An 18,603-nucleotide genomic window follows, 5' to 3' on the forward strand; every position below is an offset into this window, starting at 1 on the left:
ATTAAATTTAAAAAAAAATCTGCTTATCAATTAAATGTTATTAAATCTTAAAAATATAACGTAATCCTAAATGAAATCGCAGATCACCAACAATGTTCAGGAAATTTAGAAATCAGAACTGCTTGAATTAAAATCTTTAAAAAAAAGGGTGAGTATATCTAAACATATGTTTTCCTCTTTTCAAAACCAATCGTTCGATTCATTGGGCTAAATTTCAAAGGAATTAATTTGCATTTTTTGCTTGAATAAAAAAAAGGAATAAGCAATACACAAAATCACCAAATTTAATGCCATGACAAGTGCTGTTGGGAACACTGTAAGTTGAAATGTGTAAAGTCTATAACTTAAGTATCAGGCGAAACTTTTTGGAAATGATTTGGTGAAAATATGGATTTTAATTCAAACTGCTTCGAAACATGAGGATGATGAATAATAAGCTGTTTGAAAATGGTTAGTAAAAAATCTTTTCTTATGTGTGTCTTATGTGCTCTAATAAATACACCATCCAAAGCTTATTGGCAGCTGAAAGCGCTGCGTTAGGCAAAATATTCGGCAAATACTCCAAAAATTGTCCCGATATTAAAAACAATATAACAAAACGAAATAAATCTACTGAATGGAATACAGCAAATGAAACATACATATTATCAACATACAGTTATTTATTTAACAAGTTACAAAAATTGGATTTTAAAAGACCCGTTGAGTTTAAATTCTTTGGTTTAATTTTGATAGAATTGAGCGGGACGATTCGAGTGAAGGGAAAGAAGGGAAATGTAAAGAAAACTAGGAAAAATAGAAAATGGACGCCAAATTGAACATGGTAAGACGAAGTTTACCGGGTCTGCTAGTATTTCTATATAAATTATACTTTTTTTCTAGAACTCTATAGAAATTCTAGAAAATTTATATTGGCTGAAAAGTACTACATCATAGTTTCAAGATCAATCTAACCGGACTTTTTTTTTGCAAAATTGTTGAAATGGTGGAGCAAACCAACGAATATATGCTCAGTTCGTTAGATTTGTTTTAAAAAAAATCATGAGAGCCTGTAAATTTGAAACGAAAAGAGTGCGTGTTAAAAGACGCTGAAGTGTTTGCCATGATTTCTAATCGGTTAACAAGTTTCGGGATACAATTATTAGAAATTTGAAGCCTTTTGTATTATTTTTTTTTATTCGCCATGATTTTAAATCAAAAACGAGTATAAAAAATATCGGAAAAATCATCATTTATAACCGGGAAAAAACCTGGGAAAAACCGGGAAAAACTCTGGAATTCCAAAACGAAAAAATCGCTAGCAACCCTGCTGTTCGGAAACAGCAGTCTTCACAAAAACGAGCTGCTGACCAAGTTCAAGATACCGTAGAGAAGAAAAAAGCGCGTTTGATAACTGGCTTCTTCGCCAAAAATCCGAAGAATTACCGAAGACGGTGGACTTAAATTTGTTTTTCATGATACAAAAAGGAATAAATTTGTAATCCAATGAACATTTAACACTTGGCAGATCAAAAATCATCTTTAGTAAACTTGATAACTACAGAATTATCTTATGCTGACTATTTTAATTGCTTCAAAATCTATTTGGTCACATTTTTTGTACTTCAAAGTTACTTTTTTCATTCTACATAGTCACAATTTGGTCACTTTTTTCGGTCCTCAAAGTCACTATATGGTCACTTTTTTTTTTTCAAATTTTGGTCACTAAAGTCACTACTATTTCATTGTCAAACCGCTACCAGCCCTGAGAATACAATATGAAAGGACCTTGGGTCCTCTACGAATCCTGATAACCATTGTTGAGGAGAAGGAAATTTGACTTTAAAGCCCATGTAGGGAAAACTACTTGATGTAAACGAGACATTAATAAATGTTCCTTTATGTCTAGAAAAGCTCACAAGCATGATTCTTTCTGTGAAAAACTTTTTTCAATATTGTGTACTACCTTGTGCAGAAGAGTTATTGTTGATTTTCCGGTACTCTTGCCTGATATAATGATCAATTAAACGTTCGAGTGATAGGGTAAATGTACTCGATCCTGGCCCCTTATCGAAAAAGAACTGGATTTGTGCTGGGACACATGTATAAAGAACTACACTTCTGACCTAGAAACATAATTCTTATTTAATCTTTTATAAGAGTCATGAGCTAGTTTGTATTTATTTATTTTTGCATAGTGCGTGCGGTTTTCTTGAAATATCCGGATTGGAAGCTCTGAGGATAGGGCCCTTTTATCAGCGTTCAAAATAATTCAAACTTAAGAACAGCATCCTCGCTCCAGTATGGAGATTACTCACCAAATTCGTCCGCGTATTTCTTCCATGCTGCCAATCATCGGAACATTTATTTTTTCCAGTCAAGCTCACAAAGGAGAAGAATGTTCATTTTTATTCCGGCTGTCTACCACCACCTCCAGTTGGAAAATGTATTTTTCCGGAGAAAAATGACTCGTTCGCCAACATTTCCGGCTCAAAACAAGAAGGGAACTTCAGCATTATTGACTATTTTCAATGCTGTGCTAATATTTCCCGGTTTCGTTGTACTTAGGGAAGAGTACACCTTCTCACGTTAAAGTTAATGTTAAGCGTAATTTTTTCAATTTCCAGATTTAAACTTTCTGTTAACTTTCACAAGACTTTACACAAGACTAGAAATTAACTGCAGCCGACGCCGAAATTGAACCTCAGTGAGGGATAAGTTTTTCAACATTACTTCATGCTGCTAAATTAATCTCATTGTTCATGGTAGACCAACTGACCCTACGTGACTTCGAGGAAGAGGAAACCCATTCCAACTCGAACAGACCGGCAAAGGCTAGACAGAACTTCCAAACGAACTGACGTGCCGCATCACCGCAAACAATGAACCATAAGAGAAGCAGCCCCAAGTCAAGCTTGTTGCTCGTTTCGGCTTCAAAAGTTAAAGCTAAATTCCTTAAAGATCTCATCCCCCAACTCCGGAAAATTTTTCCGACAATTTTCGACCACTATGTATTGCTGCAAGGAATGTTGTTATCTTATGAGGACCCCTTCAGTCGGAAACTTTCCCTTGTGTTTCTGTCGACTTTCACTCGAACTGATGCGATTGTCTGGGACCGGGAAAACCGGAAATTGTTCCCTTTTTTGCGGATCTGTTTATCGATGTCGGCGTCGAAATGGGCCAAACAAGGCAGTAATTAATATTTGCATACAAATTGGATTTGGGTGTAGGGTAGGGTAATGCCGCATCGTGATCCCTCCGGGGAAAAACTGTTATCAGCAGAATTTTCTTCAAATTTATAGAACTCATTTAATTTTATTATTTGTTTTATAACCGTTTCTCGAGTAAATGAATCAAGCACTCAATGTTCAGTTCCTTTTGAAATTTAATAATTTATTAATTTTGACTCCTACACTCAATTATACTTCCGGCATTCAGTAAAGTCCCTTATCCTGTGTGAAAAGCAACAACACCCGGCGAAGACAATAAACACATTCATCTACCCGGCACGACACGCTTTCAAATTACTCCGGCTGGACTACATCTCATGATAAACGATCTGGACGTGATAGAAGCCGGTGGTTTAGTGGTTAACCAGCAGCTTTTACAACTGTGCATTTTAAAGCATTATAGGGTTTAAGTTGGACTTGAGTTTTTTGTTGATTTTTTTAACGGTCGCCATATAAGTAAAAAAAATCCTTTTCAGTATCCTTTTTTATTTTTTTTGCAAACTGTATAGAGACAATTTTTTTCCATTTTTTTTTCCTAAATTGTCTTTAACTCGGTTTCAACTTCTATCTCTGGATATCCTAACATTAATCTTCAGAACGAAATTCCGAACCCCAAAATCCCCTTGCAGGATTCCGGAAAAGCGAAAGCAGAGAAAAAGGGAAATTATACGAGCCGGGGCGATGACAACGATAGTTCAGGATTAATTGAATAGAGTAACTAGAAACGTCAGCTGAAACCACGAGACTAATGGTGTCTACTGCTGATGCACATTGAGTCGGTGTCAAGACGCCTCATATTCAGGCTCAAATGAGTTCACGTCAAAATCCTTGTTCAGGAGTCAATACTGAAGATTCAACGTCAGTTTTTAATCCAAATATGAAAATATTTGGAAAAAAAAAATTGAAATCAATTTTTTTTAGAATGTTTCATTATCCCTTGTAATTCCTTGGCCGACCAAACCCGAGTAGTAGATGAAAATACAAGTTTACAGCTACCAGCAAACGTTGCTTAATTAAGGAAGGATGATGTGAAAACTAGCTTAGTCAATTGAACCCATTTTGATTACTTTGTTTATGTTGTTTAACTCAAGGAGCTAAAGATGAGTTTTTATTAAAACTCAATTTTTGAGAAACCAAGAGCTTTATAAAGGTTTCAAATTTAAGATTCACACTTTGAACCACACGTTAATCGGTTTCATGTATATTAAGTATCATGTACATAATTAAAAAAAAAATTAAGCGTTTATTTATTTTTTTCTAAGTGGTTCTAAAAACAGCAATGTTAAAGTTTATTATTATAAGATAGAAAAAAGCATCTTAGTCACGATACGGCTTGCAAAAAGAAATTACACAGCAATTTGTTCGAAATTGACTAAAATGACCAAAACTTGTTAAACGACGTGAATGAAAAAATAAGATAGTTTACAAGAACAAAAAAATGACAAAAAACTACAATAAAAAAGCAAAAATTGCTTTAATTACAAAAGAAGAAAATGTTCAAAAACCAAAATTTGTCTACAAAAACTTCAAATATATATGACAAATATCACTAAAATGACAATAATTACAATAAATTGTAGAGTGATACAAATAATAAAATATTTTTTTTTAATTTAAAAATGAAAAAAAAATAAATATGACTTTTTACTAAAATTACAAAAAATACTCATACGACTGAAATGTCAAAAAACTGCAAAAACCAATAAATAAAAAAATGTTCAAAACATCCAAAACAGCCAAATAACAAAAGTTGTTAAGAAAAAAATCTAAATGAAAAATTTAAAAACAGGCTAAAATGACCGAACCAAAAAAAAACACATACCTAAGCTAAAAAAGAGAAAAAAATGTGCCAAACATAACCAAAACAACAAAATTACCAAAATAACATAATAACAAAAAGATTCAAATAATGGCAACTACAAAAATATCATAATACAAAAACTTACGATAATGACGAGAATTACACAAATGACGAAAATGTCAAACTTTACCAAACTGAATAAATGAAAAAAAATACACAAGTGACGAAAATGACTAAAATGTCAAACTAAACCTGAATGTCACAACCGGCAAAAATGTTATGAATAACAAAAATGACTTAAATTGACGGAAATGACAAATATCACTACAATCATTCAAATAACAGAAATGATAAAAAAAAAAAAATACATAAATGACCAAACAATTACAAAACAGTAGAAAATAAAAACAATGACGAAAATAAAAAACAAACAACAAAAATAACAAAGATGACAGGCATGACGAAAATTACTGAAATAACCAAAATGACATAAGAATCAATATAACAAAAGTGACCAAATTGGGAAAGTAAAATTATAAAAAAAACACAAAAATTAAAAAAATGTATTGCAATGTATAGATGTAATATATTATATAAAATAATGTAGGGTTGCCATCCGTCCCGTAAAAGCGGGACATGTCCCGCTTTTTGTTGAATGTCCCGTTGTCCCGCTTTTTCCTCAAAATGTTCCGCTTTTTTGTCTTGAAAATTTTTCACAAAGTTCACCAACTTATACAAGAAAAAATCAAATTTAAGACTCAATTTGAATTCATCGGTTCAGCACAGAAAAGCGTTTAAACACTTTTATTTTTCAAAATGAGCAGCATTTTTCATAGTTAATATTAGAAAATACAGAATAATTTTAACGTTCTAAGCATTTTAGTAAGATTCTGATTTTATTAACCGTTCTTGAAGCACGTTCAACCAATGCAATGTTAAATAACTTTGGTATGAAGAAAATATTTTTAAAGTTGCTTCCAAATGGTTAAATATCTGAATTTTCCGCTTGAATCTTAATTAAATAGCCTATATTATAGGCCACCTTTTTAGATTCAATTGTCCAAAGTATGCAATCATAAGAGATTTCTTGAGTTTTCGAATTTTTAAAACAAATTTTAAATATCAAATTCGTCTTACATGTAAGACTTGAAATAATTCTCTCAAAAAACGTGTTGATTCACGAGAATCGTGGAAAGTAACGTGAAAACCAGGGAAAATAGAAATCATGTAAGAAAAACTGAACAAATTCAATCCTTAGTGTACTTTATATGAAAATGTAAGTTTGGCTATACAATTAAGCTGTTTTTTAAGATTTTCTAACATGTCCCTCATTTTTCCGCTGTGTCCCTTTTTTTTCGTGAAATGTCCCGCTTTTTTTCTGAAAGTTTCTGGCGAGCCTAATATAATGTGATGTATTCTTGATTTGATTGAATTTTAGATAAAAAATTACTTGATTTATTGGTTTTGTGCAATGATATTGTATGCAATTTTATTGTATACAAGCTTTCGTTCAATTTATTTGAATTTATTTGTTTTTCGCATTGTTTTTTATTGTCCCCCCTCGCGATGTTCCATTTCCGAGTGACAAAAGAAGGATTTGAAATTGCTTCCGGCCTAATGAGCTAAATGACAAAAATGACCAGAAAAAAAATGCAAAAGTTTTGTCAGTTTACAAATGACTAAAAAGACAAAAATTACATAACCACAAATTAAGAAAATTTTGTTTATCGCCGCAGCTTTAATGTGATTTTTATTCATCGACGTTTTTCGGCGAATTTTAGAATCAAAAAACGTTTTTTACCAGTTGTCCAGACGTTTCGAGCTACTTTGGCTTTCGCTCCTCTTCATTAAACACTAAAATTATATTTTGAACAATTAATTATTTATCTAATTTCCAAAATTCAAAATCTTACAAACTACTGGCCTTCGTCTATACTAATTTGATACGGAACATTTTGTTTCGACTTTCGTTTACATTTGTATGTTAGTGTTTGTGACAATTTTTTAAGACAGCTTACGACTCTGTAATTAAAAAATTGTCACAAACACTAACATACAAATGTGAACGAAAATCAAAACAAAATGGTCGAATCAAATTAGTATAGACGAAGGTCAGTGGTTTGTAAGATTTTAAATTTTGTAAATAAGATAAATAATTAGTTATTCAAAATATAATTTTATTGTCCACTGAAAAGGAGCGAAAGTCACAGTAGCTCGAAACGTCTGGACAACTGGTAAAAAACGTTTTTTTGATTCTAAAATCCGTTGAAAAACGTCGATGAATAAAAATCACATAAAATTAAGAGAAATGACAAAAAGGGCAATATGATAAAAAAATAAATTGAGAGAAATGACAGAAATAAAAAAAACAACTAAAATTATTAAATTAACAATCATGACAAACATGACGGATACTTAAAAAAAAAATACAAAAATAACAAAAATTTCAAAAATAACAAAAATTTCAAAAATAACAAAATTGATAAAAAATTACAAAACGAACAGAAACATTGATAAAAATGAAATAAAGAATGACTGAATGAATGAATGAGCAAAATGACAAAAAACGACAAGAAAAAAATGCAAAAGTTTTGTCAGTTGACGAATAACTTAAAGGACAAAAATTACAAAGCTACAAAATAAGAAAAATGACAAAAATTGCAATATGATAAAAAAATTTATAGAAATGACAAATGTGAAAAAATTAGTTAAATTAATAAACTAACAATAATGACAAAAATGAATGACAGAAATGACAAAACTGGAAAAATGATAAAAATAATAAAAATTATCTAAATAAAAAAACATCAAAATTGAAAGAAATGACAAAAATAACAAAAAATGAATAGAATTTTTGAAAATACAAAAATGACTAAATTGGAAAAAATGAAAAAAAGACCAAAATGACACAAGTGACAAAAATGCCTGAAAATTACACAAGTTACAAAATTTAAAAAAATCACAAATATTGCAAAGATGACAGAAATAGCATAAGTGAAAAAAAATAATTAAACGACAAAGTTGACGTAAAAGACAATTATGAGTTATGACAAACGTGACAAAAATGGCAAATATGCTAAAAATGACAAAAATTAAAAGAATTTTTTTTTTTTTTAAACTGTGACCCAAAGATGGGTCTTGACTCAAACATTCAGTCAGCGAAACTTTTTTTGTAGAGAAATGAAACCAACTGTGTTAGATGAAATTTCAGGGACTAGATAAGAGAAAATCGATGTTGAAAAAGGCAATGCAAATCTTGCCGTGCCTAAAATATCCAAATTTGAGTCCAACTACCGTAAGATGAAAAAGATGGGAATAGAAATAGACCAAGAAAAATGATTATGATCACATGGGAGAACTATTCCCTTCATTCCGATAGACATCGACACTCAACCAGTATAATATTCATACGCCAGGTTGGTCTCCTGTAGTAGAATGTTAATACATGGGCCCCGGAGAGGCGCAAGATGTGGGTTCAAGTCTCACCGGGAGACAAGGCGAAAAAAAAAATTTTTTTTTCGCATTTTTTTTCGCATGTTTTTCAACATCGATTTTCTCTTATCTAGTCCCTGAAATTTCATCTAACACAGTTGGTTTCATTTCTCTACATTAAAAGAAATTAAAAAAAAAATATTGACAGGATGGTAAGCGAATCGGGAATACCGGAAAAGACTTTGGAATTTCATCGCAACACCGAGGAACCGGGAAAAACCGGGATTTTCGGCGAATCGCCGGGAAAATTGTCATTTACTTCAAAGAATCTCAACAACATTCTTATATAAATTTTTTAATTATAGAGTAGTTTTGAGCAGTTTTGAATCTCGATATAGATGTGAGGTGAATCTATCTATAACACCTATTTAAACAACGAAGTTTAAATCGCTTTTTTGACTCATTGCGGACCAAATACGAGCTATTTCGTGTTTCCGCTCTCCACAAGTGTGCTACAAGCATAACTCAAATGTTATAAAGTTTATAATGAAACTATCAGTTTCAGTTTTCGGCGTCAAATGATTCAGTATTTGATAAACATGTTTCATTAAATTATTTTATGCAAAAAATTGAAATTATTTTATGCAAAGATTCAGAATTCTGGCATAGTTTTTCAAAATTTGTTTCCTGTGGAGATTCTGGTTCCATACTATTAAAATCAAAATGGTATTTCTTTTTTTCATATTTTAAATTCTGTACTTAATTAAGGTTTCATGATTTTCAGTTCTTATCATTATTTGAAATTAGAAATGAAAAGCTGTTTTGAAGTCCTAAATCAAATTTAGTTTTGTATTTCATTCAAAACTTGTTTCATAATTTTCTAAAATCATATGCATTTAAATGAAATTTCAAGATTCAGATATAATTTTCTTTTTTTTTGGAAGTAAATTTTTCGGCTATCAGTTAACTTAAATAGCAAAGACGACTATGTATTTATTTAAGATCCAACGTTTCGATCCTTATAGGATCATCATCAGGGAATGTAATTTTATTATATGTTAACACAGTTTTATAAAACAGTTCAATATTATAAAATTGCTAACCGAAAAAATATCGTCTTTTTGTTTTGGTTTGATTCGGCTGATCAGATAAAGCTGTCTTGTATATCTGTTACAATATCTTTCCTTTTTTTTCAAATATATTTGGGTATTGTTGGGATAAATGTTGTGTGTGTGTGTGTTGGATCTTAAATAAATAGTCGTCTTTGCTATTTAAGTTGACTGATAGCCGAAAAATTTACTTCCATAAAACTTATTTAACAGTCGAAAATCGATATCGAGATATAATTTTCCAAACATAAAAAAAAAGAATCCAGAATTGAAACCTCAGAATCAGATTCATCATTCGAAACTCATATTTGAATTCAGATTCACAAGTCAGATTGAACAGAAATTTCAGAATTTAAATTATAGATTAGATTCATGAAATTACATTCACTCTTTGGCTCATATTTAAATTTCTGATTTGTACAATTCAATTTTTACTGAAAAATAATCATCCAAACGATTTTAATTATAGAATTGATATTTAATGCAAAATATTTGCTAATACAAGAAACATGGAATCTTCACGTAAAAAAATCTGCAGGAAATTTCATATCTTCCTGGTGTATTTTTTTACATTATGAATATTGTAATTCTTACAAAAGCCTTAAAATTTGACTTTTCTTAAATTTGGATCAAATTTGTTAAAATAAGATTCAAGCCGCAAAATTTCAATCTGTTACTTTTACTTTAACTTTTGTAAATTAGATTTATTTCCACCGCTTGTTAAATCTTTGAATTTGAAAATTGAGTCGAAAACAAGCTCCTGTCGAATTTTAAGGTCTCTACCCTGATGCAGAACAATATCATACATCATTCGATCGATTAAAGTTCAGCCTCGTCTTATTCAAGATTTTCTATATTTTTACGAATATATTTTCCTGCAATTTTATGATTTTGAGCTTTGTAAGACAAATTCTCATTCAAGCTGATTTAATGTAATATTTTGATGTAAACTGAAATTTTTTCAGTGGCTCAAAAGAACTTCAAAACCATTGAAATTTTAAGATCAAGTTAACGGGACTTTTATTGGCAAAATTCTTAAAATTGTGGAGCGAAACAATGATGGATGCCGATTTCGTTGGATTCGTTCCAAAAATGTATGAAAACCTGTCAATTTGATGCGAAAAGGCTACGTCTTTTAAGAAGTCGAAGCATTTGTCAAAGCGGTTCATAGTTTTGGGAAACAATTGTTAGAAATTTAAGGGGCTTTATTTTAGATTTTTATTCAATCATCATGATTTTACATTAAAAAATGATTATGAAAAATACTGGGAAAATCATCATTCATAACCGAGAAAAATCCGGGAAAAACTTTGGAATTTCAAAATGAAAAAACGCTAGCAACCCTGTATTAACAAAAATAAGAAAAAAAACCCGATTTAATACACTGAACAGTGGATTGGAGGCTTTCTTACAGAGTGTAAATTATCTTAGGAAACATATGACACAATTATGGATACCTTGTTTCTTAATTATATATGATTTATCTACAAAAAAGATTATGATTAAAAAAATCGAAAGCAAAAATTACTAAACTCAATATAAAAAAATGATGGCCAGTACGTTTTTTGGAGGATATTCAAGGATATTCAAGGAGTTCATTTACTATCAAAATATTTCAAAATGTTTTAGTTTGAGAGCCTCATATTTCGACGCTCACTAGAGGTCAAGGGGTTAGCCTCCTGAACTCTTATGATAGATGTTGCGGGATCGATTCTCGGCTGTTTGACGAACTTTTTGTAAATTTTTGATTGCCTTGGTAATTAATTTAGCGATTGCTGGCTACTGGTGCTGAGCAAATGGCTACCTTTTTTGAAGCCAACGTAAGCATGATATGTTCTATGGAATAGAAAAATTTTAAACAATTTTTTTTTTGGTTTTGAGATATGACCGACAGGAAAAAAATCCAATTTTTTTATACTAAATTAATCAAAATCGTGAAACCTAGAATATGAGTTAATGTGGTAAGAACGTTTCAATGGAACAAACAAATTCACGGACATCATCGTAACTCGTCGAGCTGAACCGATTGGTATATATAAAGTAGGGTCTTGGACCCTTAATCAATGATATCCCCAACTGACCGTTCGCTATGCCTTTCTGTAAGAAAGCCAAAAAACTAAACTGACAACATGACCTAGATAATCAAGTGACAAAAAAAACAAGATGACATTAATTATTAAAAAAGAAAAAATACCAAAATCACGAAAATGCCGTAATACGATATTTTAAAAAAATCTTCAAAATCCGTTCTAACCCAGACAGTTGACGTTGAGAAGGCTCGGTCATCGTTGAGTCAAACTTTACCGCCGCTGTGTTGTCGCATTATCATCAATCGAAACATACGAATGAGTGAAATCGACTTTTGTCGGGTGTTTTAAATATGCAATGCTACTGTATGGCAAGAATTCAAGGTTTCTACGACTCTTTATCAATTGGTGTTCTAGTTTTTTTTTGTGTTAGAATACGGAACATCGAATTGGTAAACCTTAATAAAAATTTCTTTGGGTACTCAAATAAAAAGCATTTTTATTCTCATATCAATAGCTGAAAGTCAATTTCTTTGTCACTTTGCTAAGCTATCCAATAATACATGACTATGTATATCTATATGCACTTTAAGTTGTACTTTAAGGTCTACGACCAAACAACCAGTGCCAACAACATATGACTCATCAAATAAGTCTATCGAGTTGGTAACAACTAGCTAGCACGATATCGAAGAACTACTTGATAAACTGACGGGCTTCGGTACATGAACGACCATATGATCGAGCTTGTGTATATGTACGTACGTTGTTCTTGATTGTACATCACATATACGGGTCGTTATAATTATGCGATAATTGACAGTTTTGCTTTGAAACCACATGATACGAGCTTTCTGATGTGTGGGTAAAATAATTTTTAATTTTTCATCACAAAATTTATGTTACAGGTAAAATTAAATATTTTTTTTGTGATTTTTATATGTTCGAATTTATCAGTTATAAGGATTTTTTTTTCAGATTTTTCCTTAAATTTTATATACCGTTTTCATTTCAGTGTAGGTACAGTAGCATACCCAACAAACAACAAACAGGTACACCGAGAAAAAGGATGGTTCGAAAGATTGGAACTTTACTGTGTACCTGTACAGGACCCTTTATGAAACACACTGGGAAACTTTCGTGCGAAAGGGATCAAACGAATAGGTGACACAAAGCAGAAACCTCAATAGTTTAGTGGAAATTTCCATTAGTTATGTTGGGATTAGGTCACTCTTAGTTCGCTTATCCTGAAGATGCCTTTTTTATGGGTAAGGGAAAAATTCGTTCGGTACATACGGTAGTAAAATGATTTTTGTTCCAAGGTTTGGAACATAAAGCCATATTCACGTCTCTAAAATGATGTTTGAGCAAAACTAATAAGTATGGAAATTTTCCATCGAATATCACCGCACTACATGTCATCTATTGATTAGTGAGGAGAAAGTCTTATCAGCGGTTCTCGTTCTGCATTCTTTGCTCAAACGATCTTCACCCCATGATGTGTCCAATTTCCAAACGGCAGAACGTTAGAAAATTTTTCACGATTACATTCTACCTACAAACCTACTCTTCTGCTGCCCATAGAAGTGCCGGGGCTTTCGAAACAATCCGGGCGGCCTGGTTGGATCCATCCGGGCCATCCATATTGGTGTGGAAGGATCCAATTTCAGCTGATAGTGGTTTCTTGTTTCTTTAGTCATTAGTAAACGGTCGGTCGTCCAGTTAACATCGTTCCAAATACGGATTCGGGCTACAATAATCAGAAACCACAATTTTTAGAAGCAAAAAATTGCAATCGGGTGATTCGAGTTGTTACTTTTTTTCTTTAATTTTTGATTCGGTGAAGTTTTCGGTCTACTGTCGTACGCTGTATGATTATTGAGGTCAATGTGACTCAGCTAGTGCAACAACATGGTTTTGTCGGTGATAATTTCGATGGTTAAGGGAGGAGCGGATTCTTCGACGGTAATATGTTTGTTATTTTTGTTTACTAATTATTCCCGAAATAGGAATTCGTTATCATTCTTATTGGAGTATGATTTTACTTTAATTTTTTTTTGTGCTTGTCAAATCAAAATCAATGAATTTAGAGACAGTGGTTAAAAGCTGCATAGCTTATTAAGTACACGTGCACCCTAACTTGAATGTGAATAGTAAAAAAAATCGTTTTGATTTGAATAATTTCAAGATTCGACAAAAAAAGATTCTAGATCTTATTTAACAGATTTTGCTAGAAGTACGTACAAATCTAAAAACTTGGGGCTGGTTATTTCAAAAAATTTAAGCGCACAGATTTGAAAAAAAAGCTTTATTTTATTACCGGAAAAGTTACGTTTCAATGTCCCACAAAGCTGACGCGAATATTATATGTAGGTTTGAGTTTGAACATATAGCTAAACATTACTAAGTCTAAAGTTTTCTAACAAATACAAGGCTTCTATGAAACTCCGTCATGAAACCAGGCCTGAATTTCTATAAAACATTTTTAAAACAGTAACCAGTGTACTGTTTTGACGAATTTTAGTACAGCCGTTTCAGGCGTTGTTATATGACGAAGTTTAATAGAGCCTAATTTTATCGAATTTTGGATTTTTGAAGTTCGCTATAAGATTTTAATCTTCGTATACATTTATGATCTTTAACTTATTTAGAGGTGGTTCTAATGTCCTTCATGAGATGTTTTATGAATCTTTCTATTTCGTAGAGTGGCTAATGATGGTTATTTTTCCTGTCTCAATATTTCTATGAGAAAAAAGATATTTTAGATGTGGTTTTTTTTCTAAAAGTACTAGTTGAAATGTGTTGCCAAAGTCGAATTTTGCCAAAATCGTTTTTTTCTCAACTTTTTTTTCCTCTTATTACAACATAAAATATTTTTTATTATCATTAACGTAATTTTAAGATAATTTCCGACCATTTTCAGTCATTTTTTTATTCTGTTTTCATCATGTTTTTGGTGCATTTATCACTTTTCTTGTTTTGTTTATAATGATTGCTTTTTTGTCATATTTGCTATTTTTGACATTCTTCATTATTTTTAGTTTTTTTGTTTGTATTTATTTTTTAATTTAATAAAAATTACATGTTTATGTTATTTTTGAGTTCTTTCTAATTTTTCTTTTATTTTTTTTGTTGTATTTTATCACCATTAAAGAACGTAACAACATATTTATGGTGCGTGTCTCAATTATATTGGTCCTGTTATAGAGGAAAGTATCAGGTAATGTTCTATCTAAAAATCGTTTGATTTTGGCACAAGTGCCAAAATCAGATGTTCCCAAAATCAAATGTTGCCAAAATTGAATGTTTCCAAAAACGAACGAGGTCTCTACTTCATAATTTGAAAGAATTTGTTGGAAATTTATTGTTTGATTTTTTGAACCTTTCTTTAAATGTTGTTTGGTTTTTCAATTTTTACCGTCATGAAATCACCAACAGGAAAATGAAACGATAAAACGCTTTCAAGACTTTCGAAAACCGCGTTTTCTTAAAAATGGATTGTAATAGTTTTTTGGACTAAAGGCCCCCGCACAATAGCCCGTCGGATGTCGCGTCGCGTTGACGTTTCATTTTGGGGATACCATTTTCCGTTTGAGCCACCACAATGGTGCGTCGCACAGTGGGGCAGACCTGACCAATCGATGGTCAAAACCTCATAACTTTTTTAAATGAAATCCTACTGGTTTGCAGTCTTCTGAAAAGTTGTTCATCTGATCGAAATCTTTAATTTGATGTAATTTTTTTTTCATCTGGATGCTGTAAAATTTGATTTAGATAACTTTGTTTAGCAGATTTTCCTTATCAACTTGAAGGCTACTCAGTCGATCGGCGTGAAAATGATCATGTAAGGGGTTTTAGGACCGTTAATAAGTTAAATGATGCTTTAAGATCCCTCCCCTCATAAGAATGGAGGGTCTCCGTACAAATGTTGCCTGAATATCTACAAAACTCTTGAATAAATAATGCAAATGGACCCAAATTTGTCAAGAAAGAAATGCATGTTATTTTAACGCTAGTTTGAGACCAATCTCTTTTCTGGAAGAAGAAAATTTCATAGAAATGGTACCAACTTTCTACATTTCAAAAAACTAACCAAGCAACCACAAAAGATATAACAACTGGTAGAAATCTGACAAGGAAAAAACAAGCAAATTGAACTAAATTTAACCGAATTTGACCTCTGAGGATTTCGGGGTACGACAAATCGTTTATTTTGATGGCTTAAAACTCATTCCATCTATGAAACGAATGCTTCTATACAAATTAAAAATGAAAATATGAACGGAATTTTGTTCTTAGTGTCATGTCAGTGTGATCAGTGGTAATAGAACAAATAAGTTCAGATAATGAAGCCATAAACTCATATTGGTACCTTATATAAGTGGCAAATGGATCAAGTAGGCTGTTACTCAATATGACAGCAAAAAACATGGTTGCATTGTTTTTTTTTATATCCAAACATGCAGTGTGTAAAAATTTATATTTTTTTTGAGTAAAACTTTAAAATCTCTACATTTTAAAGAAAAAAAAAGTTGAATAAAAGTTAGTTTACAGATAGGTAATAAACATCTGACCGAAAAGGATTTGAGAAGGTTATACAAAGTTCATATTCCAAAGAATCGTATCTGTTTGTCTGTAGATAAATATAACTTTAAAAAACCGAAAAAGTATTATCAAACTAAGAAGAAAATAAATTGAGAAAAAAAAATTAAATTTAAAAATTTCAAATTCGATTGAGTTCAAGTTTTTCTTGCAAAAACCATTATCAAAAGCAATCCCAGAAGTACGAAAATTGTCCAAAAACATGTTTTACCAAAACGAGAATAACTTTTGAATAGGCAAAAAGTGGCAACTACTTTTTGTTTTGTTGGATAGCTGAGACTTCCATTTAAATGTTCGAGTAGAAATCAGAGTGGGGTAACGTGGGGTAACATGTTTTCCAGATGCCCCAATATGATGAAAATTCGTAATTTTTTAACATTATACGTTTATGCTCGTAAAAAAAATAACGATTTTTTTTCAATTCTTCAACCTCAAAAAAATAAATTTCATATTATTCTTAACACATCCAAGTTATTTTTTTTTTATTTCTTCAAGAAATAAACTTTAGTGGAGTATTGAAAATATTTTTTTGTTTTTGCGATAAAATCCAACAGCATCAAACCCCAACTTCACCTACATAGATAATTCTATAAAACAACGAATTTTATGTTTTGTTTCACAGATTTGTGATCGGTGTAATGTCCAGTTTCTGAAAAGCATAAATTTATGATGAATTTTTGAAATTTAAAAAAAGGGGTTTTGGCCAAGCTTTCATAGGTTCTGCCCCACTGTGCGTCGCGTCAGTGACAGCATAGTACTAAAACGCTAAGCTTGTTCTGAATAGCAGCGTTCTCCAGCGTCGACGTTTTTGTTTTGAAATAAATCAAAATTCCAGTGCGTCAGCTGGGTTTGAAAATTGTTTTTTTTTAGATTTTTTGTTAAAATTCGACACAAATATACTAAAAAATAAAATCATCGGAATTTTTCTGTGTTTTATGATATTTGGCACCCCGAGTTTGTCTCAAAAATTCTTGAAAGCCTTGTCAGTGGACGCTGTATTGTGCTGCAAATAAATTCCAGTGCGTCGCGTCAGCGTTTTAGTACTCAATGACAGCGTTGACAGCTGACGCGACGCGACGTCCGACGTGCTATTGTGCGGCTGCCTTAAGTCGTGATGCCTAGAAGTAATTTGAATTCACTTAACTGGCAATAAAAACCTTACATTGACGTATGCGCCGGACTATCCCTTCCATACAAATCGGCAATTGCCGTATATTAAAAAAAAAGGCCGTCCCGTCTAGTTTTAGGTACATAAATTTGTTTGTCCAAATTTTAACATTCTACAGATACAAATCATCCAATAAGTCGAAAATAAGTTGACTTTGGTGTTGTTCGTAGTTTGTTCACCTTTTGTTAAATATGTGATTGGTTTCCCTTTATCGAATTCCGAAATACTTTTCAACAATTTTTTTTTTCATGTAAGTTATCCCATAAAATAGCCATTTAAAAAGTATTTTTAAAAACTTTTACAAAATACTTTGATCTTCTTTTTTCGAGTTCAATTCTTTGCTTGGTATGGAAATTTATTTCCTCTAACTTCAGATTGGCTTGCGCTGAACATCTGATCGGAAACTATTCAAAATAACAGAAAAAATCCAAACTCCTAAACTAAAATTCAGGGAAAAATATATGGATGGTTGTTTTTTATTATCCCTAAATTTAGGAAAAAAAATTCGTACCTATATGTATATTCAAAAAATTGCAAGAATAGTTTTTTCAAACATGGTGTTCTTTGAAAACCAATTGAATTTAATTTTTTTTTCTTATATGATGATGGTAAAGACGTTTTAAATCTCAATCAATCACAAAAACCCTTCTACTTTCCATGAACAACGAATAGTTAAGATTTGTAAAATCGTTTCAAAATAAATAAACATTATCAAAAAAAAAAAATAACTTTGTTGATTTACTTAAAAAAAAATTTTGTAACTGCAAATAATGTCTTCTTATCAGTTTAACTGGGTTAATCACTTTAAAATGCAGTAATTTTTTACACCATGAATTGATATAAATGTAAAAGCATTAAATCCGAATCCTAAGGTTTGATCGTTGAAATTAAATTATCTAGAAAAAAAGGAATTCCGTGAAATAGTAGCTAACGCTAGTTTCTTGGGTTTCTTGGAAGAATTACAAAGGCGTATAATTCCGATTTCAAGGATTGGGCTAGCAGAAGACCTCATGCCTATTGCAGAGTAGCCACCCCAGCAAACATAAAATCGCATTAAAAATGATAACTGAAGTCATTAAAAACGTTACTGCGAATCGTAATTCCAACTAACGCAAGTAAAAGGTCGTAAAAATCGTTACTCGATGTCGGATTAAGTAGGATATGATAAAAAGTCCGCCATGTTTGCAGATTTCGAAGACGATTTCGTTCCTTTGCTTTCTTCCGCGTGGGTCTAGTGTGAGAACCGCTTTGTTGT

The sequence above is a fragment of the Uranotaenia lowii genome, chromosome 2 (assembly GCF_029784155.1).
Source record: "Uranotaenia lowii strain MFRU-FL chromosome 2, ASM2978415v1, whole genome shotgun sequence".
NCBI lineage: Eukaryota > Metazoa > Arthropoda > Insecta > Diptera > Culicidae > Uranotaenia > Uranotaenia lowii.